Genomic DNA, 24,754 nt, shown 5'->3' with positions numbered 1-24,754 from the left:
CACTGCACGCACCCCGCCGCCGACACCGTGCTGGAGGACACCACAGCCCGCCACCTACATGGGGGGGGGGGTTGGTTGTTTGCCGCCCCCCAAAAGAAAAGCCCACCAGCCGCCACTGCCTCCTGCCCAGCAATTGTCTGCTCCTGGCGGGGGGCAGATGTGGGAAGCCGCACTATACCAGCCGCTAGTGATAATCGCAAGGAAATCTGGCAGACTGATTGTACCCAAGCTGATCAATTGATCAACTTGATACATTCAGCCTGCCTATTAACGGTTCGAATGTCAGCAGGTTCCTGCTAAACTGGCCAAGATTCGAACCGTGTATAGCCAGCCTTGGTTGGGTACACTAGTTTTGTGTAAAATACAATTTTATTTTTATTCTTTTACACAACTGTATGAAATGGTGTTTTTTTACTTCTGCCTGGAGCTCGGTATTTTTATGGCCCATCATCATTAGCATTCACTGCGATGCTCACCAGAGCTGCCTACAAACATTAGACAACAGTTGGCTGAGCGTGTATATATGTCCTGCCACCTGAACGATTTTTCTAACAAAAGATCTTTCTCCCAAACATGTAAGTTTGTAACATTAAATTCTTACAAGCAATACTATAATAGGTTATAATATATTATCTAGAATTTGGCAAAGGAATGCTATTCAGTTATTTCATGAGTCAGCGAAAAGTCGGATAAATGTAATTATTTTGGCATCAGGCACCAGGGAGATAAGAGGATATGTCAAGTTGAAATCAATAAGATTAGCAGGAAAAAGAACTTGTTCATTTGTATCCCTGGAAAGAAGATGACTTTCCAAGGAAAAAACTGCAACAGTTTCACAGCACTTACCATTCTCACTTGATAAAGATTCTAAAGATCTGCCTTAATTGGAACTGAAATAGACTGATTTCAAATGTCAGCTAAAAAAGACCAAAGATTTAGGATTTGATAACGTTTGTCCATGAAACTAACTGCAGGGTGTTCTTTCTTATGTGGCTGGGAATAGTTTATAACCATACACACAGACTGAACAAAAAAAAAAAAAAATCAAACACATTCTATCAACCACATTATACAGTGAGGATGGATGAATCTCCCACGGTGGCTATTGTATTCTATCAGCTGGTGCCGAATAGGCAAACAGCGACTGCGTCTGATTGGAGGCAGTCGCTGTTCGGCTGACAACTTTCTGTATGGCTGATTTTTCAGGCGCAAGAGAGGGTGCCATCGGGGGGCATTTATCCCTCACATAGGCATCATCATAGTTCATCACACTGACATTAAGAGGTTGATTTACTAAAGGCAAATAGACTGCACTTTGCAAAATGCAATTTCACTCTGCAAGAGCAGTTGCTCCAGAGCTTAGAAAATGAGCAGAAGCTCATCATCCAATCATGTACAAGCAAAAATAATTTTTTTTAAACTTTCCTTGCATGTGATTGGGTACTCTTTGCAAAGTGAAGCTTTACCTTATTTACTAAGCTCTAGGGCAACTGCTAGTTGTAGTCTATTTGCCTTTAGTAAATCGAACTCTAAGGTCAAACACAGTGTGCATTTGGGGACATGGACACACACCCGAACCCACATGTGTATTAAATTGGGAGCAGAGGCTGTGTCCATGCAGCTGCTGCATTCCAATTGACATCAGTGGGACTGCCTGTGCAGGGATTCACAGAACAGCTGTACATCCCCATGCGAGTCAACACAGCTCTCCACAAGCGAATGCTTTAGTACGCTTTGTGTGTGTGAGGCCTTACACTAGGGAAACTTTCCTTCCACTAATGCCAAGATATATTTTCATCCCACTGACAGTGACCACTTATGCTGGGGCATTTTTTTCCTCCCACTGACCTCCAATACTGGGCCATTTTTTTTCCCTTACTGACCATGTCAGAACCCACCCCACACATACACACACACTGGTAAACCTCCAGGTAGCCATGTTGCATTTTACAGAAAATTACAGAGCTGCAGATTGAAAGGAAAGGTAATTTTTAATAACATTCAATTACAATATGAGTTGTGTCACAATTGCATACGCTATATTATTTTTTCTTTATTTGCTATTTTTTTTTCCAGGAAAGTGGAGTTACCCTTTAAGCAAAAAGAAAAGAGCGACTACCTATAACAACCAGCATTAGAATTCCCTAATCCTATTGGTATTTCATTGTTGGCTAGGGATTAATGCATTTTTGCACATCACTTTTGCTATGTGCACTACCTCATTAAACAGGAACTTCATTTGTCCTCAGTTCAGATACTTACCCACCCTTAAGATCCAGCCTTGTCCTGCTGTGTTCAGCTCCTCCACTACTACCGCTTGGGTCCTGTCCTCGGGTCAACTTGGCCTGTGACATCATTGGGAGGTTGCTGTCTTTTCCTGGTTCAGATAGCCACCTCCGGATGACATACCACCAGGCCCATCACTCTCCTCCTTCCATGAATCCAAGCCGATGCCTCCTGGGATATGTGACATGCATATCCCAGAAGGCACTGCGAGTCCAGCATGTCATTCTCACCTAGGCAAGAATGGAGGATGGGGAGGCAAGCCAGAATGTACAAAATAACTTGGTCAACTTGGTCTGTGATGTCATAGGAAGGTTTCTTTCTTTTCCAGGTTCAGGTAGCCACATTCTTATGACATGCCACTAGGCCCATCACTCTCCTCCTTCCATGAATCGAAGAATGTACAAAATAAAAAAAGTAGCCAAAAAAAAAAAAAAGAGGTGGCGAGATTTTTCGTGTAACAGAGAAGGTGGGTGGAGCGAAGGAAAATTTGCTTTCGGTGTGAAGGTCCACTTTAAGTCAGCACATGTTCTTCCCCCTAACTAGAGTCATGGAGTTCCAGTTTGGTGAAGTTCAGAAGTTTTGCACAGACGTCACAACCCTGATATGTAGGATGAAGCTGAGGAGCTGCCTTAAGGAATGTTAATTTTCCACATACCATGTAGCTAGGGGATGTCAGATCACCGCCCTAGTACCTCAGCTGTTTGCTCCTTAAATAATAAGTGTCCCTGGAACCTCTGCAGCTGAGGTGTGGCCCTTCTGGAAGATCTCTGCACCTCCTCACAGCTCAGGCCTGGATTACCATCACTCACCAATTAAATAAGTAAATATTTGTCCACATCATGGGTGTGTGTAGCAACGCCGAAGAAAAAATGTGCACATGTGTGGAAGCCTTGTGGAGCCCTGCATCTTCCTTCCTGAACACTCCTGTCCTGTATTATCAGCTGGCCTTTTCTGTGTCGCTGAATTACAGGAACTCAGACTGTGCTATGAAAGGGGCAGGGCGCTATACACTACACTGCAAAATATTATTTCAAGGAACTGGATTTATATAGGTGGGATCTATACAAGCACACCCCACTTTTAAGTACAGAATGGGGTTTGTTTACTAAAGCTAGAAAGTGCAAAATCAGGCTCACTTCTGCATAAAAACCAATAAGCTTCTAACCCCAGCTTGTTCAATTAAGCTTTGGTAATAAAACCTGGAAGCTCATTGGTTTCTATGCAGAAGTGAGCCTGATTTTGCACTTTCCAGCTTTAGTAAATAAACCCCATTGTGTTCTTAAAAGTGGGGTATGCCTGTAGTTCACAGAGAAATATGTGTGTCCAAAATACCGTAGCATGACATATAAAACCTTCAAAATAAAATTTAAAAAATTTAAAAGACCAAAAAAAAATCAATCGCAGATTTTTCTGAAAACAAATATCTGTGTCGTTCCCATATGGTTAAAGGCTGCCGTAGACGCTTTGAATTTCGGCCAATTCTTGCTGAATCATTTAAACTGTGGGTGGCTCTGTCAGAAACGCTTGGCTCGAAGGAGCAGGGAGGAAAATCATCAGCTGAACAGTGAAAGCACCCAATCAAATGCAACCAATGTTTGGGTATTCTGACAACCGCGGATCCTGCCTGTCTGATTACAATGGCCAGCCATTCGTACGCTGTACAAGAGAAATCTATACATGGATGACTAGTGTAAAGTGGTTCTAAAGCCTTAGGGTACTTTTACTCTGCTCTGTAGCAAAATCACGGTAAAAACACATATGCGATTTTGCTGTGTTTCACATGCGCTTGCTGTGCGGCTCTGGTGCATTTTTGGGTTGCCTGCACCTGTGAAAAATGGACATTGCACTCAAAAACAGACCGGAATGCAAAATCGTGGTGCCTTATTACAGCAATTTTACCACAATTTTGCCGTGATTTCCATGCATTTCGATGGGAAGCTGCGTTTTTGGTGTGGTTTTCAGAACTGTACCAAAGATGCAGCATGCAGGACTTTTCAAAACGAACTGCACCTGTAACGCAGTGGTGTGAAAAGTCCACGGTTCTAAGTCATTTTCTAGCAACAAAACCTGTTTTTAACTTCTAAACAACAAATCTCAGAAAGAGGCTCGGTCCTTAAGTGGTTAATATCACTTGAAAGCCCAACTCTGGGCAAATTCTAAATGATCTCTTGTAGTGGGCCTGTGCCCAAACTGCAAGGGTTAATGGCTTGTGTTACTTCCCTGATCCTCAGGACCTCTCCACAGCTAGTTCATAGCCCTGCTCTGGACGTGAGGGCGCCGAGGGACAGTTCAACGTCAGATCATGGGGGAACCCCTCAAGCCTGGAAATGGAGGATCATGGAGCTGTTTGCCCTCTCTCCTGGAAAAAAAGCGATATTAACCCTTGTGGTGTGGGCACAGCTCCGCTGCAAAGGGATCTTTTTTTATTGCCTGGAGTTTTAAGTCTGGATTCACATAGATGCACAGTACAATAATGCACAGGTGTTAATGTGTGTTTTTGTGCATCGTCACATTGTGTTAAAGTGTTACTAAACCCACAACAGTAAAATCAGTCTGTATATGCTGTAAAGCATGCTGGTTATACTCACTGTGGAACACAAGTGGTTAATCTTCTGCACTGTATAAAAAGGCTGTTTGATCCTGTCTTCTCTGATCCTCCCCTTCTTCCACAGTCCCAATCCAGCTGCTGATAGTACAGAGCCCTAGGAGGCACTCTGATTGTGCTCAGTTTGGTGTGTGTTGCTAGAGAGTTTTTTGTTTTTGTTTTCTTGGGAGGGTGCATGTGATCAGCACAGGGCTATTCAGCACTGTCCAGACAGAGGGTCAGGGTCCTGCAGCCTCATAAGACAGTCAGAGAAGAATGAAAACTCCTCCTACAAGCTTTAACCAGACACTGATAGAAGTCACAAGACTGCTATACACTGCTGATGAGAAAAGGTATTTATCAGTTTATATTTACTAAAATAATTGCATTTCCATGTTCTGTGTACTGTTTTATCAGTTTATATTTACTAAAATAATTGCATTTCCATGTTCTGTGTACTGTGGGAGAGCAGATATAGTGAATGCAGGGCAGTTTTGCTTACTGCATGTATGCATTGAGTTGCCAATCAGAATGCCCACCCCAGCATACATATATCTGTAATACAACAGTATGAATGGGCCCTACATTTTTGGTACAAGTACATAATTCTAATGTTTGTTCCAATGTGTATTCACATCTGTGTGTTGTGGTGGCTATGTAGCAACATACTGTATATGTGCTTTGGGGTGCCATTCAGAATGTTCCTGAGTGTATTCACTCTTCCTCCTCTGCACTTTAAAGATGAACAGGTCTGAGCCAGAAAACTATTATAAATGCCATAATATCATGGAATTTTTCTCTGATTGCATGTTCATTACTGGAATACACGGCAATGCACATTACATGCATTGATGCATTACTGTATCATTCATTTTCAGTAGCATCCCAATACAATAAGGGAACACACATGCATTGGAACATGCTGCAAAGCATGACAAGATCACCATAGTGCATTGCAGGAAGAAGTTTTGTGACATGTTTTATAGGCATTTTTCGTTTTTTACGCCTCTGAATGTAGCTTTATTTCAGCCAGTGTGTCCATGCACAGTATGATGTTTAGGTTTGTATTTTAGAGCAGCGTTTGGGGCAAAAAAAAAATAAAAAATATAAACTTGCATTCAGACACGAGCTTACTGACATAATTTATATACATATGTGCAAAAACGCCTGCCCATTGAAATCAATGGAACAGCGCGGCTATACCGCGGCAATACCGCGGCTATAGCCGCGCTGTACGAGGGATTTTAACCCTTTTTCGGCCGCCAGCGGGGGTTAAAACCGCACCGCTAGTGGCCGAATACAGCTACAAGAACGACGGTACAGCAGCGCTAAAAATAGCGCTGTTGTACTGCCGACGCCCCCACCGCCCCAGTGTGAAAGGGGCCTAACTGTACTGTCTGCTCTCACATTGTAAAGCGATGCACAAACTGTTGGTGCCAAATTAATCCTGTATAATAATAATATGCTATTTCCAGTGGCCATAATAAATCAATATTCTAGCCAATAGAATGAGCTCATGAATTTACGCACATACGCTTCTAGACACGCATTTTTTTATTCATCCTCTGGCAGAAAGATCCAGTGTACTTTGTAGATAGTATTTTTATGCCCTTGTGAATGAAGCCAAAAGTTGAAATGAGCTGTGTACTTTTACAACACAGCTTTTCCTATTGCAAAGTATATCGTCTGATAAGCAATGTTTGCAGAGCAGTGTACAGAAAATTGCACCACTCCTAGAGATGAAGGTAAATGTGCTGCACATAGCAACCAATTAGATGCCACCAAGAGACGAGAAAATGAATGTATCTCCTGGCTGAGTGTGAGGAGCCAGTCTACAGAAATGTAGCTTAGCGTGTAGATTTACAGAACAACACTATAGAAAAGGACTAATCATCAAAATGTATATTATAGCAATAATAATAAAACAATATGCACTACATTATTATATAAATATATACAGATAGATAGATAGATAGATAGATAGATAGATAGATAGATAGATAGATAGATAGATAGATAGATAGATAGATAGATAGAGATAGATAAATATATATAGAGAGAGAATGAGAGAGAGAGAGATAGATAAATATCTATATATATACAGTATCTATCTATCTATCTATCTATCTATCTATCTATCTATCTATCTATCTATCTATCTATCTATCTATCGATAGTTATATTTTATATATATATATCTATAGATATATATAGTACATATGCCCTACACACAGAGGAGTTACATCATCAGTGGCTGCCCAATGACTAAAGGAAGACATGGCATTGGAAAAAGCAGTGGAGAGTGGCAGTGGAGTGGGGGTAGTAATGGGGGCACAGATCTGTCAGTGATGGAAGAGGGAACATTAAAGCCTTGTCCACATGTGCTCTCAATGCCTCTTACCAGCCCTCTGAAAAGTGATTAATTGTGGATCACCTTTCGGAAACATTTGGCAGGTGGTGAAGAGGTAATATGTTCCCTCCTCACTGCCTGATTTAACCCTGTAAATACTGCAATTGGGCACATTGCGGGGCAAATGTGGCTCGGCCCCATAGGCTTGCATGAGTTACGTTCGGGGACAGTAATTCCCACCAAATGCAATATGCTGCTGTTTCTTTTTTTGCCATGGGCGCAAAGCACAGCATCATGGCCATGGCACGTGTACAGTCCTTGGCAGCTGCAAGTCTGTGTTCAGGTGGGTGGTTGGGGGGAAGGGAACAGTAAAACTACAGATTAACCATCTGGTTTTACTGCCCCTGGCTAAATGTGTAAATGAGCCCTGAGAGGTAAATTTACCATAGTGTGCAAGTCTGTTGTGAAAGGTCATCAGACAGTAACCTTGTGTACAGGATAGTGTTACTAAAAGAGTAGATGCGATTCACTTAGCAAAGTCAGTGTTCTCCTAGCTTAGTGAATGAGGTGGAGCCGTGTTAACTTCCATCATCCAATCACATGAAAAGAAAGGGGTTTATTTACTAAAGCTGGAGAGTGAAAAATTAGTCTCACTTCTGCAGAGAAACCAATGAGCTTCTAACCTCAGCTTGTTTAATTAGGCTTTGGCAATAAAACCTGGAAGCTGATTGGTTTCCATGCAGAAGTGAGATTGACCCTCCAGCTTCAATAAATAAACATAAAACTTTTCATATTCCTTTCACATAGAAGGTTATTCAGATTGAACAAAGCCTGGCAATATTCACTAAGTAAACATTCTAATCACTAAGTGAATATTCTCCACTCCTTTAGTAAATCAGCTCCTTTAGCTGATCATTATACAGTAAAACCTTGGATTGCAAGCATAATTCATTCCGGGAACATGCTTGAACCCAAAGCACTCTTATATCAAAGATAAGAAATAATGGATATTCGTTCCACAACCATTTATTCATAAGTCCTTCAGTTTATAGTCCAAATAAAAATATTATAGCAATGTGATTGTGTAACCATAAAATGTCCATCTACAAATGGAAGCCTCCACAAGGGTAAAATCCATCAGGAGCTACAGAGTATAAAAGATAAGAGAAGCGCATCCAAGTGTAGCAATATGGGTTACATTTAATGAAGGTACAACAGACCCGGTTCACACAGGGGAGATTTGTCAGGCCACTTAGCCACCTGACAAGTCGCGCTCCATTCTGTACAATGGAACCGTTCTAATAAGAGCGACTCAAGTCGATCCGACTTAGAAAAAGGTTCCTCTACTACTTTGGGGCGCCTTCAGAGCGGCTTGTACTTCTATACAGAAGTCGTTTTGCAAGCCGCGCTGAATTCACGCTGTACGGGACTGCTTCAGAGTTGGGTGATTTTGAAGCCGTCCCTGTGTGAACCGGGTCTTAGCGACTCACGTTGTTGATGATTAAAACAGGCACATCTAAGTATGCAGGCATCCGGGGTAAAGCTGTTCACATAGACCGTCCTCTGTACCGCCGGCTCTCAGCACTGTCAGTCTGCAATCATGACTGAGAAGACTACCCTGCAGTAGAGCGATCTGAAAGTGGGGCTTGAAACGATCGCGGAGCGCAGCGTGGAAGGGACGCCGTCAATAGCGGTGCGGGAGGTGGTCTATGTGGACAGCTTTAACCCAGATGTCTGTATATTTAGATGTGCCTGTTTAATCATCAATCATGTGAGCTGCTAAATGTTGTACCTTCATTAAATGTAACCTTATTGCTATACTTAGAGACGCTTCTTTTCTGTTTTATACTCAGTGACATGACGCTACTTGTATATCAAGACATCGCTTGTATATCAAGTCAAAATGTATTAAAAAATGTTGCTTGTCTTGCAAAACGCTCTCAAACCAAGTTATGCCGCGTACGCACGAGCGGACGTTTCAAACTAACTGGTCCGACGGACTACTGGACGGACGTTCGACGAACTTCCAACAGACTTTCCGAATGAACGGACTTGCCTACACATGATCACACCACAGTCCGACAGATTCGTACGTGAGTTCCGACGTAAAGATTTGAAACATGTTTCAAATCTAAAGTTCGTCAGATTTTCGACCGAAAAAGTCCGCTGCAGATCCGATGAAGCCCACACACGGTTGAATTGTCCGCCGGACTCGGTCCGTCGGACCAGTCGGTTCGAAAAGTCCGCTCGTGTGTATGCGGCATAACTCTCAATCCAAGGTTTTACTGTATTACCACTTTGCTTTGTATTGGTGAGCTTTGTCCCTGAAAGGTACAAGAATCCTGAACATTGCAGCAGCTGCACAAAGCTAAAAATGTGGTTTTCGTTGGAGTTGGCATTTAAAGCGCGGTCCTGGCGTTCAATCATTTTGGATGGAGGGTGTTATTTTAAATGCAAGGAGCCCCCGGTCTAGACATTTTTAGCTATTTTATTGCTTTCCATTTCACAGCAGACACTATTTACAGACAGTCTTCAGTGAGTGTTTCTTTTGATGGCTAAAGTGATGAGTAATATTTTTGGGGGATAATCTTAAAATACATAATTCCCGAGACAGACATACAGTGCGCTATTCTGTCTCTTCTGAGTCACCGCTGAATTCACCCCGGGGGGAATATTGCTTAGACGGCACTGACTGAGCGAAGCCACATATTGGCACGTCTGTGGAGAGGCACTCCCATGTCCTCAATACGTTGTACGCACTTAACCCCTTCCCTTCCACCCAGACAACACAAGCATCACTAGGCACTGGCCATTAGACTGTAACATTAAGGGATATTTACAAATGACAAAATGTATCACTATGAAGGTTACATAGCAGGGAACAGTCTGCAATCCAATGCATCAGATTTTTATAGATAAATAGTTATTATTTAAATGTTTATTCTATGTAAACACTACACATCATAAATCAGTTTAGCCTAATAATACATATAAAACTGATTTTTTTAGCAATTTTCTAAATATCAGTTTTCATTGCATGTCCTTACTTGATACAATAGTACAACAATCCTTTGAAAGGTAAGAAAATCATCCTATTTATTTTGCACAGTGCTTTACTACTTTACTACTTTTTTACATCAGGGTGGTCTGCAGATGTTGTGCGTTAATGTGCGATACGTTAGAGGGTAACTCCATTTTCGTGGGAAAAAAATAGCAAATAGAAAAAAAAATACTATAGCATATACAATTGCGACACAAGTCATATTGTGATTGAATGTTATTATTATCATATATTTCTATGTATTTATATTTAAATATTTTTATTTAATATATATATATATATATATATATATATATATATATATATATATATATATATATATTTATATTTAAATATTTATATAGCGCCAACAGTTTGCGTAGCGCTTTACAACATGAGGGAATATTTATATATATATATATATATATATAATATAATATAAATATGAAATATAAGTATTAAAAAAAAAAAAAAATATATATATATATATATATATATTTCTAGGTGGTAAGCTCTAACGAGCCGTGCCCTCTGATCCTGCCTGTATTGATTTGTATTGTAAGTGTACTGTCTGCCCTCATGTTGTAAGGCGCTGTGCAAACTGTTGGCGCTATATAAATTCTGTATTATAGTAATAATAATCATTTTTTATATATATATATATATATATATATATATATATATATATATATATATATAATATTTATAAATATTTACATTTAAATATGTATATAGCGCCAACAGTTTGCGCAATGCTTTACAACATGAGGGCAGACAGTACACTTACAATACAATTCAATACAGGAGGGATCAGAGGGCCCTGCTCGTTAGAGCTTACAATCTAGAAAGGAGTGTCAAGTGAAACAAAAAGGTAATAACTGTGGGGGATGAGCTGATGTAGAAAATTAAAATACAGTTGTTAGGTGTGAGTAGGATAGGCTTCTCTGAAGAGAATGGCTCCTTTTCAATCTGCAGCTCTGTAATTTTCTGTGAAATGCAATATGGCTACCTGGAGGTGTTCTGTAAAGTGTAGAAAATGTCTTCAGCACACCAAGGATTCCTCAAAAGGGTCCAAAGCTTTATTCCGTGGTCACATGATAAATATACAGCAAAGTTTCGGAGCCACGCAGGGCCCCTTCGCGGCTCCGAAACCTTGCTGCATATTTATCATGTGACCACGAAATAAAGCTTTGGACCCTTTTGAGGAATCCTTGGTGTACTGATGACATTTTCTTTACTTTGATTATCCACAGTTTCCAGCCTATGGTCAACACAGCACCCAGCATTACTGAACAGCCGTCTTAAATGTGTGCGAGGGAAACATTGCGTTCAGAATGTGTACAGAACGCCACCTCGAAACATCATTTCCTGCTTATGTGATTGGCTCACTGGTTTTCCCAGAAGTCTGCACTAAGATACAAGTCAGATTTCAGGCATCCCCTGCAACAAAAATGTCATTTTTGGTGAGATACTCCCAATAGGAAATCCCATCTAAAGAGATGCAGACCCTGTAAGTTTCCTCATTAGAGCTTTGCAGGTGCAGCAGCTGATTGATAATTAAGAAACCACTCCCATTAGACTCACTGTGAACATGGGCACAGACACACACACACACGGGGATTTCTTCAGAATATCAAAAGGTAGGAGTCTGCAACAAAGTTTGTTACAATCCTCGTAATGCACATAGATCACCCATAGGGGAATGTTTTTTTTCTCAACAAAAGTGTAGTTACTCTTTAAGGCAGCCCATTCATTTGAACGAGCTACAAGCGCACCAGAACCTTAAAAATCAGACCCTCCACAAGTTTTGGTGAGCACAGGGCAGTGCAACACGCGATAGTGCATTACCACGTGCAATGCAGTAGGGGCATTGAGTGCATTGGGGTGCTATTAATGAATGGTGCAGCACACCAGAGCACATAACATGTATTAGTGTGTATTGTGGTAGCACACTTTGGGGTTGATTTACTAAAACCGGAGGATACAAAATCTGGTGCAGCTCTGCATGGAAACCAATCAGCTTCCAGGTTTTATTGTCAAAGCTTAAAGTGGCTTTAAAGCCTTAAAGGGGTTGTAAACCCTCAAGGTTTTTCACCTTAATGCATTCTATGCAATAAGGTGAAAAACATTTTGTGCTGCATCACCCCCCCAGACCCACAGCACAGCAGCTCCAGCCGTCGTCTTGGGTCCTTATTGGATAGCTTGATTGCAGCAGGAGCCATCGACTCCCGGGCGGAGCCGGGGGGCGGAGCCGAATCCTGCTGTCTGTGTCAATGAACGCAGCAGCAGGACTCGGGAGCGCGCCCGCACGAGTGCCCCCATGGAATGCGGCTCTCCTTGGGGGCACTCGAGAAGATGGACCCCAGAAAAGGAGGATTGGGGCCGCTTTGTGCAAAACCCTTGAACAGAGGAGGCAAGTATGACATGTTTGCATAGGTGTGCGCACAGGGTGTGCCAGGTGTGCCTGGGCACACCCTAATTGCCTTGTGTGGTGCATATTCCCCCCTGTTTAGACCACTGATATTTCATCCCCCCCAAAAATGTTACAAAAGCTAAACATTTTTGGGAAAAGAAAATTCACAAAATTACACTGTCCACTGCCCTACTGACACCATCAGTACATATACACATGCATATGTATTTGAGCTTTGGGGTGCACACCCTAATGCAAGAGGCTGCGCACACCTATGCATGTTTGTTATTTTTTTTTTTTTTTTTAAACAAAGCTTTACAATCACTTTAAAGAGGAAGTAAACACTGCCTCTTTTTTGTTTTTGGTGACCTGCAAAGTAAAGGCATAATGTGCTAGTATGCATCGCATCGGCGGTGTATACAGTAAATATCTCCTAAACGGCGCATGTTTAGGAGATAAAGTTGTGCTCATAAGTTTACATACCCTGGCAGAATTTATGATTTCTTGGCCATTTTTCAGAGATATGAATGATAACACAAAAACATTTCTTTCACTCATGGTTAGCGTTTGCTCGAAGGCATTTATCAACTGTGGTTACTCTTTTTAAATCATAATGGCAACAGAAACTAGCCAAATGACCCCGATCAAAAGTTTACATACCCTGGTAGTTTTGGCCCGATAACATGCACACATGTTGACACAAATGGGTTTGAATAGCTATTAACCTCCCTGGCGGTATGATTATTTCATATTTTTATGCTGAAAGTGGTACCATTATTTTGCATGGAAGTTTGGCGTTTTATATTGCAGGACTGTAATTCTTAGGAATAAGTCGCAAATCTGTCCAAACCAGACATCTCGGGTATGATAGCGTTTGAAACACGAAATCATAAATTATAATATAATAAATAACTATAAATAATTATACCAAATAATAATATAATAATAATAAAAATTATTCAATAATGTAATCCAATCAAAAACACTGAAATTTGCTCAGTTGCAGAATTGTCGCTGTCATTACTTTTCAGTGTTTGATGACGGATCTCCCCACAAATCACTATCGCTCAATTCTGCGAGTGTTTCTAATTTATTATCGCTGTTTTCTAGCTGGTCTAAAACCCCTTTTGATGTAAAGGGACGGTTTTGGTTGCTATGGACAATCTCCAGTTTCCAGGCAGAAAGTTAGTTAGTTATAATATAAAACTGCATGCAGGGAACTGGAGAAACCACTAGGGACAAAAGGGAGGTGAAATAATTTCATACAGTAATGTAATCTATAAGATTACAGTATACTGTATGTATTGTGTGTGTTTCACTTTTTGAATTTGGCACCGTTCTCCGTCCCCGTGCGTAGCAACGCTCGCAGGGAACGGAGATCGGCTCCATGATGAATTGAGCGGAGGATGAGCCGCTCACACTGCGGGGAGACGTCGCAGGATCCAGTGGACAAGGTAAGTAAGCTCTTCCTGGATCCTGCGATGCGATCCCGAGTCTGGCTCGGGGTTACCGCTTTTGGTTCTGAAATTCCACCCCGAGCCAGACTCAGGAATACCGCCAGGGTGGTTAAAGGTAAACATCCTCACCTGTGATCTGTTTGCTTGTAATTAGTGTGTGTGTATAAAAGGTCAATAATGAGTTTCTGGACTCCTGACAGACCCTTGCATCTTTCATCCAGTGCTGCACTGATGTTTCTGGATTCTGAGTCATAAGGAAAGCAAAAGAATTGTCAAAGGATGTGCGGGAAAAGGTAGTTGAACTGTATAAAACAGGAAAGCGATTTAAAAAGATATCCAAGGAATTGAGAATGCCAATCAGCAGTGTTCAAACTCTAATCAAGAAGTGGAAAATGAGGGGTTCTAAAAATCAAACCACGGTCAGGTAGACCAACTAAAATTTCAGCCACAACTGCCAGGAAAATTGTTTGGGATGAAAGAAAAACCCACAAACAACTTCAGATGAAATACAAGACTCTCTGAAAACATGTGGTGTGGCTGTTTCAAGATGCACAATAAGGAGGCACTTGAAGAAAGATGGGCTGCATGGTTGAGTCGCCAGAAGAAAGCCATTACTGTGCAAATGCCACAAAGTATCCAGCTTACACCAAACAGCACAGAGACAAACCTCAAACCTTTTGGCACAAAGTCATTTGGAGTGAGTGATGAGACCAAAATTGAGCTTTTTGGCCACAACCATAAATGCTACATTTGGAGAGGAGTCAACAAGGCCTATGATGAAAGGTACATCATTCCTACCATGAAACACTGAGGTGAATCGCTGATGTTTTGGGGATATGTGAGCTACAAAGGCACAGGAAATTTGGTCAAAATTGATGGCAAGATGAATGCAGTATGTTATCAAAAAATACTGAAGGAACATTTGTATTCATCAGCCAGGAAGCTGATGAATGCAATGAATGAATGATCCAAAACACAAGGCCTTGTCGACCTGTCATTGGCTACAGCAGAATAAAGTGAAGGCTCTGGAGTGGCCATCTCAGTCTCCTGACCTCAATATCATTGAGCCACGCTGGGGAGATCTCAAACATGCAGTTCATGCAAGACAGCCCAAAAATGTACAGGAACTGGCGGCTTTTTGTCAAGAGGAATGGGCAGCTTTACCATCTGAGGAGATAAAGAGCCTGATCCACAAATACCACAAAAGACTTCAAGCTGTCATTAATGTTAACGGGGGCAATACACGGTATTAAGAACTGGGGTATGTAAACTTTTGATCAGGGTCATTTGGCACGTTTCTGTTATCATTATGATTTAAAAAGAGTAAACACAGTTGATTGATAATAAATGTCTTCAGCCAAACACTAACCATGAGTGAAAGAAATGTTTTTGTGTTATTCATATTCTCTGAAAAATGGCTAAGAAATCATAAATTCTGCCAGGGTGAGCACAACTGTATTTACAGTACCTATAGGTAAGCCTTATTATAGGCTTGCCTATAGGTACATGCAATCAAGGGAAGTTTACTTCCTCTTTGAGGTTTTTTACCTTAATGCATTCAATGCATTAAGATGAAAATCCTTCTGTGCTGCAGGATCCCCCCAGCCCCCCTTATTTATACCTGACTCCAATCAAATCCTGCAATGTGCACCAGAGCAGCGGCTCTCACCACTGTCTCCTTCCTCATCGGGCAGATTGATAACAGCGGGAACCATTGGCTCCCGTTGCTGTAAATCAGATGCTGTGATGTGGGAGTAGGGGGTGGGGCTGAGTTGCCCGCTCTGTGTCCATGGGGGCACTCGTCGAAGAGGGGGGTCTGGAGCACCAGTAGGGGACCTCAGAAAAGAAGGATCGTGGCTGCTCTGTGCAACACCATTGCACAGAGCAGGTAAGTATACCATGTTTGTTATTTTAATGAAAAGAAAAAACTTAAGTTTAATGTTACTTTAACTGAACAAGCTGAAGTTTGCAGCCAATTGGCTACCATGCAGAGCTGCAAAGGATTCTACACTGGCCAGTTTTAGTAAATCAACTTCATTGCTGAATTAGAAGTGCGGCGCTCATGTACCAGTGATGTCACTTTGAATATCTCCCAAACAGTGCATGTTTAGGAGATATTCATTGTACCTACAGGTAAGCTTTAGTATTTTAGCTAACCTATAGGTGACCAAGCGGAGTTTACTACTGCTTTAAAGGAACACTTCTGTCTGGTACAGGGGCGGATCCAGGGGGGGGCAACGGGGCAATTGCTCCCCCCGAGAAATATTACTGACCGCTGAGTGTCTCTCTCAATGTTTAGAATCAGCAGCGGCGCCGGTGTTGTTGAACGGCCATGATTCTGGCCTGGACTCTCACTGGTTGCTAACGCCTGCCCGCCTGGCGTGTAGCAACCAGTGATGTCATGTCAGAGCCAAGGAGGAGGAGAGGGAGGTCCCAGCTTTCAGAGTGGAGCGGAGGAGCGGAGGATTTAACTTCTTCCTCCTCCACGCCTAGTGTGTGAATGTTGGCTCCACCCACCTCCTCCCTCTATCTTCTCCAGGGACAGCTCCAGCGTGGCGTGAGTGAGTGAGGGAAGGGAACCTCCTTGGCTGTAGCAGGTGGGAGGATTGTATGCACTTTGCATGCCACTTTGCAAACAGCATGCCTACCAATGCCTGACTCCTATCACAGCATCTGTTACACTGACACAGATCCTCTGTGTCTGGGGGAGGGGCGCTGATGCTCTCCTTACCAGCAGGAGCCCGGGAGGAGGACATCTTACATGCTGTTATGATAAGGTCAGTACATTTGTTACGGAGGTATTGTGTAATTATTGTGCTAGGGGACAGACTGCCAGCTTCCCCCCATGTAATGTGCTCTCTTGTGCCCACCATGTCATGTGCTGTGCATTGCAGTGCCCACTATGTTGTGCTGTGCCTTGCAGTGCCCCCATGTAATGTGCTGTGCCCACCATGTAATGTCATGTGCATTGCATTGCCCCCATGTAATGTGCTGTGCCCACCATGTCATGTTCTGTGCATTGCCCTTCATGTGATGTGCAGTGCCCCCTATGTTGTGCTGTGCCTTGCAGTGCCCACCATGTAATGTGAAGTGCCCACTATGTCATGTGCTGTGCCTTGCAGTGTCTACCATGTAATGTGCAGTGCCCACCATGTCATGTGCTGTGCCATGCAGTGCCCACCATGTCATGTGCTGTGCCATGCAGTGCCCACCATGTCATGTGCTGTGCCTTGCAGTGTCCACCATGTAATGTGCAGTGCCCACCATGTCATGTGATGTGCCATTCAGTGCCCACCATGTAATGTGCAGTGCCCACCATGTCATGTGCCATGCAGTGCCCGCCATGTCATGCACTGTGCCCGCCATGTAATGTGCAGTGCACACCATGTCATGTGCCATCCAGTGCCCACCATGTCATGTGCAATGCCCACCATGTCATGGGCTGTGCCATTCAGTGTCCGCCATGTAATGTGCAGTGCCCACCATGTCATGTGCTGTGCCTTGCAATGCCCGCTATGTAATTTGCAGTGTCCACCATGTCATGTGCTGTGCCATGCAGTGATCCCACCATGTAATGTGCAGTGCCCACCATGTAATGCGCTGTGCCATGCAGTGCCCACCATGTCATGTGCAGTTCCCACCATGTCATGTGCTGTGCCCACCCTGCCATGTGTTGTGCCCAGCATGTAGTGTGTTGTGCCCACTGTGTAATGTGCTGTGCTGTTCAGCAGTGCCCACCATGTCATGTGCAGTTCCTAACATGTAATGTGCAGTTGCATTGTCCACAATGAAATGTGCTATGCCATGCAGTGCCCACCATGTAATGTTTTGTGCCCACCATGTAATGTGCTGTGCCATTCAGTGCCCACCATGTAATGCGCTGTGCCCACCACGTCATGTGCTGTGCCATGCAGTGCCCACCATGTAATGCGCTGTATCCACCATGTAATGTGCTGTGCCATGCAGTGCCCACCATGTCATGTGCTGTGTTGTGACACCATGTCATGTGCTTTGCCCATCATATAAGGTCCTGTGCCCACCGTGTGCATGTGCTGTGTTGTGCCCATCATGCAATGTGCTGTGTTGTGTAGTACCAACCATGTCATGTGCTGTGCCCACCATATAATGAACTGTGCCTACCTTGTAATGTGCTGTATTGGGCAGTGCCAACTGTGTAATGTGCTTTGCCCACCATTAAATGTGCTGTATCCATGTATCCACCATGTAATGTGTTGTGCCAACCATGTAATGTACTGTGCTATTCCCCCCCCCCGTGTTATGTACTATGCTGTGCCTCCCACAGACTCACCCACTCAATCCCACCCCCCTCTCTCTTTCACCCCCCTCACCCCCTCTTTCTCTCCCCTCTCTTTCGCCCTGTTCTCTCTCTCACCCCCTTCACCCCCTACCACCCTCTCTCTTTCACCCTCTCTCTATTCCCCTTTTTCTCACCCCCTCTCTCTCGTCCCCTCTCTCTCACCCCCTCTCTCTCTCTTATTCACCCCCTTTCTCTCTCTTTCCCCCTCCCTCTCATCCCCTCTCTTTCAACCCCCCCCATCTCGCTATCACACCCCCCCCCTCCCTCCTCTCTCAACCACCATCTCACACCCCTCTCTCTCTTTAATTTAAATTTAACAAAAAATTGTTTGTATTTTCATTTTATTTATTTCCATAAAAAGGCCCACCAACATCCTTAGCACCAGGCCCATGTTGCTCTTAATCTGGCCCTGTAAGCAACACCTTTTTTTCTGCCAGTGCCCCTCCCGAGAATAGACTCTGGATCCGCCCCTGGTCTGGTATCTGTATGCATGCAAATTATAATTGCTTCAATATACTTGCCATTAAGTTGAAACAGTATAAAGAAAAACTGCTGTGAGAAATATGGGGCTGCCACCGGTGATCCACTTCTGATAATGCTAGTTGGCTGGCTGTCATATAGACATTTGATTGATTTCAATGTTTCCGAGTCCCTGTCTCAGAGTAAGCTTGCAGGTCAGGAGTAAGGTTCTGTTTACATCAGTGGAGGAGTGACAGGGCATATGTATTTAATTAATACCATTTATACCATGCATTTTGAAATCTGATTTTGCGCATGCTATAGCAGGATGCGTAGGGGTGCCCTTAAGATAGATTGGCACCGCCATGTGCCTGCAATAGGGATGCACATTTTTTCTGCATTGCAGGAATGTGTGTGATTTAGAGCAAATTTCCTCAACATTCAAATGTTAACCTAGCCTAATGCCGAGTACACATGACCGGACTTTTCGTCGGACTCAACTCCGAAGGACTTTTCGACGGAGTTCCGTCGGAGTTCCAACGAATCGGACTTGCCTACATACTATCACACCAAAGTCCGATCGTTTCGAACGTGATGACGTACGACCGGATTAGAATAAGGAAGTTCATAGCCAGTAGCCAATAGCTACCCTAGCATCGTTTTTTGTCCGCCGGACTAGCATTGAGCCAAACGGATTTTTCGATCAGACTCGAGTCCGTCGGAAAGATTTGAAACATCTTTTATTTCTAAAGTCCATCAGATTTTGACAGCAAAGGTCTGATGAAGCCCACACACGATCGAATTGTCCGATGGATTTGTTCCGTCTGACCAGTTTGGTCAAAAAGTGCGGTCGTGTGTACACGTCATAAGGCTACTTTCTCACTAGCCTGCATGTTAAAATGCAGTGTTTTATCTTGCAGGCTAATGCAATGTCGTCTCCAGCAGGGAGCAGCATGATGGACATTTCAGCACATTTTACACTGCTTGTTTTTTGTTTTTTTTTTATGTTTTTTTTTTTGCAACTTTATTTATAGTGTCACCTAGTGACACTTTATTTAGAGCACTGCATAGTAGCGTAATGTGCGTTGCCATTTAGTGCAGACCTGCTGCATTTTTCTGCACTGCAGGGTACCGTGCAAATCGTTTGACACATGTAAGGATTAAAGTTAAATAATGCTTTACTGAAAAACCTAGAACATATGAAAACCTACTGACTAAATTGTAAAACCATAATTGGTCAATTATAAAAAAAATACAACTATAGCAGCTATTTGGTTTTCTGGACACGGTTAGATACCTGTGACCCCTTAGCGATTTGACCAATATTTCAAGAGACCAAGGTAAGGAGTGTTGCCTTGATAATAGAAATGCACATGTATAGATTGAGGTTATTGTGTAATTAAAATTAAAATATTATGTATGCAATGCTATGTTATGAATTCATTGTTGATGTAACTATTATATGTATATGTTTTTTCAGTAGAAGGCTTGTACCTATAGCTGGACAGCATCCCCTGAAGAAGCCAGATATATGGGTGAAACATGTTGGGAATTACATTTTTCTATGCTGTATCCATAAAATCCTGTTGATTTGTACTTGCCAATTGCTGTGTTTTTAACATTTTTTTATTTTTTCCAAAATAAAAAAAATTCTTATATAATTTAGTTATTACTATTTTTCTAATTAATTTGCACCTTAAAAATCCTATTTTCCTCTATCCATATAAAATCTATCAAGGGATGTGGTGCTATTATTAAGTTGACTTGTCTGTGATCAAAAAACTACCTTCCTCAACCATAGCAGCTGCGGGAAAATTACTTGTGTAATAAACATCACCCCCCCCCCAAAAAAAGGCAATAAAATTGTATAGATGGAATCCTGAAAGATAAATATACTCCAGTAAGGGGTATAGTCCATATGAACTAGATAGCTGTATCACATGAAATAGACCTCTCCTTAATATTAGTATACAAAGATAGGCCACTTCATATTGCTAGATAACCGATCAGAGTCCTTGGTGAAATCTTATAGTAGAATATATTGTAGGACCAACCCACATGTGGATAGTGTAGAGTACCGCACAGTACACCAGCGTCATACTGTGAACTGGGCTTATAGAAAACATATGCTTTCTAAGTGCCCTTGCAGTGACCTGAGTTTATCCAGTGCCGCGGGGGGGGGGGGGGATGCAAGTCACTGCACATAATGGGGTTGATTTATTAAAGGCAAACACTGTTGTATGCACCAAAAAATTGGTACACTAGCACCATGCATTTTAGGTTGGAGTAAATCAACCCCTTAAGTTTATCGGCGCTTCAACACAAAATGCATGGTGCTAGTTTACCAATTTTATGGTGCATACAGCAGCCCATTGAAATGAAAGGACCACTCTAAAGCCTGGTACACACGATCAGATTGTTGGCCAACAAAGCGTCAGACTTTTGTCCGAAGGGCGTGTGCCAGGAACTTTTCTTGCATACAAACAGTACACAATTGTTGGCCAACAAACAGGAACGTAGTGACGTACTACGAGGAATTTCAGCTCTTGAGCACCACCCTTTGGGCACCTGCTAATGTCGTGTTTGGTGAGCATTGATTCTGAGCATGCCTGTTTGTACTTTCAACTTTTGTGTGACGAACTTGTGTTCAGACGATAGGAAAATCTGACAACAGACCGCTGTCCGTCGAAAATTTACTAGCCTGCCATCCAACATTTGCTGGCGGAAAGTTGGACAACAATTGTCTGATGGAGCGTACTAATGGTCGGATTTTAGGCCAGCAGTCTGTCATCACACAATTCCCTGCTGAAAATCCGATCGTGTGTACGAGGCTTAAATGTGATGCACAAAAAACATACATACACCATTGTACCTGGGTGTATATGAAAGGAGCGGAAGGCAAAGGGAATCCCCCTAATGAGACAGAGATGGCAAATAAATAAACTCAGATCAGTTTTATTCCATCCCTATTCATCGAAAATGAAAAAGAAAATGGAATATATTGTCCTTTAAATAGAGGGCAGTTTTCCCTTTCCTTGTATCTACAATAATGTTGATTCTAGTCCAGTTTCCTCATTCCAGTACTGTTATGTTGCGTAGAAATGACATTAGTAGTAGCATGCACGGGTTAGGTTTTTGCTGTTTGTGTATGTCAGGAGCGCAGTCCCTAACTGTCAAACTGTTTAAATATCATGAGAAGACGTCAGGAGAAGCAGGAAGTACACATATCTGCAGAAATTCCTCCCGTCCTCCTATCTGGGGAAGAGCTGCCAGAAGTTCTGCTTGTTATTTCTTGGTAGAGCTGTGAAAAATCCCTCTTTGGTTTGCATCATGAGCCTGTGACCGAAACAGGATGGAAACACAGAATAAGGCTCCATGCACACTGGCTTAAAAAGGTTTAAAGGTTTGTGTTTTTTCACCTTAATACATCCTATGCATTAAGGTGAAAAAACACCTGGCAGTGACCGGCCCCCCAGCCCCCTCATTTTATTTATCTCGGCTTTTTCAATTAAGCTTTGGTAATAAAACCTGAAAGCTCATTGGTTTCTATGCAGAAGTGAGCCTGATTTTGCACTTTCCAGCTTGGGGTATGCTTGTATCTGAGCCCTGGAACTTGACCCACGGGGACGCGCTGTCTCTCTGCCTGGGGGGGTTCTCAGCTTTTGATTGGATAGATTGATAGCAGTGCAACTATTGGCTCCCGCTGCTGTCAATCAAATCCAATGATGCGGGTGCTGGGGGGCAGGGCCAAGTCCTGCATTCGGCCCCTATGGACGCCGAATGCTGGACTCGGTAACCCCCCGGGAGAGCGCTTCTCCTAGGGGGTTATCTGATGTGGGGAGGAGCCACCAGAGCCGCTGAGGGACCCCAGAAGACGAGGTTCGGGGACACTCTGTGCAAAACAAGCTGCACAGTGGAGGTAAGTATGATATGTTTGTTATTTTTGTTTAAAAAAAAAAAAAACCCTTATGCCGTGTATGCAGTACCGGACTTCTCGTCGGACTGAACACCGAAGGAATTTTCGACGGAGTTCCGACGGAGTTCCAACTAAACCGACTTGCCTACACACGATCACACCAAAGTCCGATCGTTTCGAGCGTGATGACGTACGACCAGACTAGAATAAGGAAGTTCATAGCCAGTAGCCAATAGCTGCCCTTGATCCTTTTTTTGTCCGTCGGACTAGCATTCAGACAAATGGATTTTTCGATCGGACTTGAGTCCGTCAGAAAGATTTGAAGCATGTTCTAATTCTAAAGTCCGACAGATTTTTCTACAGAAAATGTCTGATGAAGGCCACACACGATCGAATTGTCCGACAGATTCGTTCCGTCAGACCAGTTTGATCGAAAACTCCGGTCGTGTGTACACAACATTACAATCACTTTTTAAAAAATTGCTTCTACAGGAGTTTTATGTTCTGCCTGTAGAAGCGGCTCAATGTTATCCTATGTGTCCATGTACATTAGAACGTTAAGAGGCATAAGAGTTTAACGCTTAGAGGCAAAAAAAAAAACCCTTCTGGTTTGTGGTTCTGATTGGAGCTTGGAGGCAGAAAAAACGTAAAACTCTCCCAAACTCGTCTAAACTTTTTACTCCCAAGAGAACAGATGTTTTTTAAGCCCAGTGTTCATGGAGCTGTGCGCTGAACGAAAAAACTGTCAGCTCAGGTCGGAGCCGCGGTTCTTAGAATCCAATATTAGTACAGTGATCTCCTCTGCTGTGCTATTACAGTACACTCAGCCATTGGATCGGGAGTCGGCCAGCAGAGTTTTTTCGGTCCTGCCCCTTCGACAGAAGCCGACCAAACGGCTGGCTTCTGTCAGACCGGCTGCAGTACACATGGGCCGAATGTCAATGTCGCCCGACATTCGGCCCATGTCTACTAGGCTTTACACAAGTGTATTCATACTACTAAAATTTATTACTTTTATTTAAGTGGACTTATCTTTAAGGCTCCATGCACACTAAGCTAAAAAAAAACGGTGGAAAAATCACTGGAAAAAATGCTGGTAATAGCTTTTTGTAGTAGCATTTTATAAGCAGTTTTAGGAGCGTTTAAGAGCATTTAGAAGCAGTAGCATTTTATTGGCGTTTTTGTAGTAAAAGGGAAAAAAAGCTCAAAAAACACTATTAGTAGGGTTTAGGAGCGTTTCTGCTGGAAAAACACTCAAGGAAACTCTACAAAAACAATTTTTTTTTCTGCTCCTAGACGCTGAAGCTCAAAAAATGATAAAAGCCGTAGTGTACATGGACACACAGGATAACACTATTTAGCTTCTAGCAGCCAAAAAAAAATGTTAGTAACAGCTTCTAGGAGCTTAAAGAGGAAGTAAACCCAGATGGGTTTTGCTTCCTCTTTTTCTCCCTGCAAGGCCTGCAAATTAAAAGCATAATGGGCTAGTATGCATCACATACTAGCCCATTATATGACTCTTACCTGCAAACGAAGCCCACGCTGTCCCCTGTGCAGGCTGCGTCCATCTTTGCCTCTCTTCCTTCCAGGGCCGCGGACTCCGGCTCTGTGACATGCGGGAGCCGTCAGTCACGGCACACGCTGGGGGAAGAAACGGCACGGTGGTCCGTTTCTTCACAGCGCATGCGCTGATGACGACATTGGCGCACTACAAGTGAAATAGCTTCTAAACGGTGCATGTTTAGGAGTTATTTCCACTACCTATAGGTAAGCCTTATTCTAGGCTTACCTATAGGTAAATGTCACACAAATGGGTTTACAATCACTTTAAAAAAACACTAGTGTGCATGGAGCCTAAAATCCACACTTCACATCAATATACCAGACATAACTATTTCTAAATCACACTATTGTTCTGAGATCCATCTTAT

This window comes from Aquarana catesbeiana, linkage group LG05, assembly GCF_042186555.1.
Source record: "Aquarana catesbeiana isolate 2022-GZ linkage group LG05, ASM4218655v1, whole genome shotgun sequence".
Classification (NCBI taxonomy): Eukaryota; Metazoa; Chordata; class Amphibia; order Anura; family Ranidae; genus Aquarana; species Aquarana catesbeiana.
The sequence above is the reverse complement of the archived record's forward strand: the minus strand, read 5'-3'. Positions refer to the sequence as shown.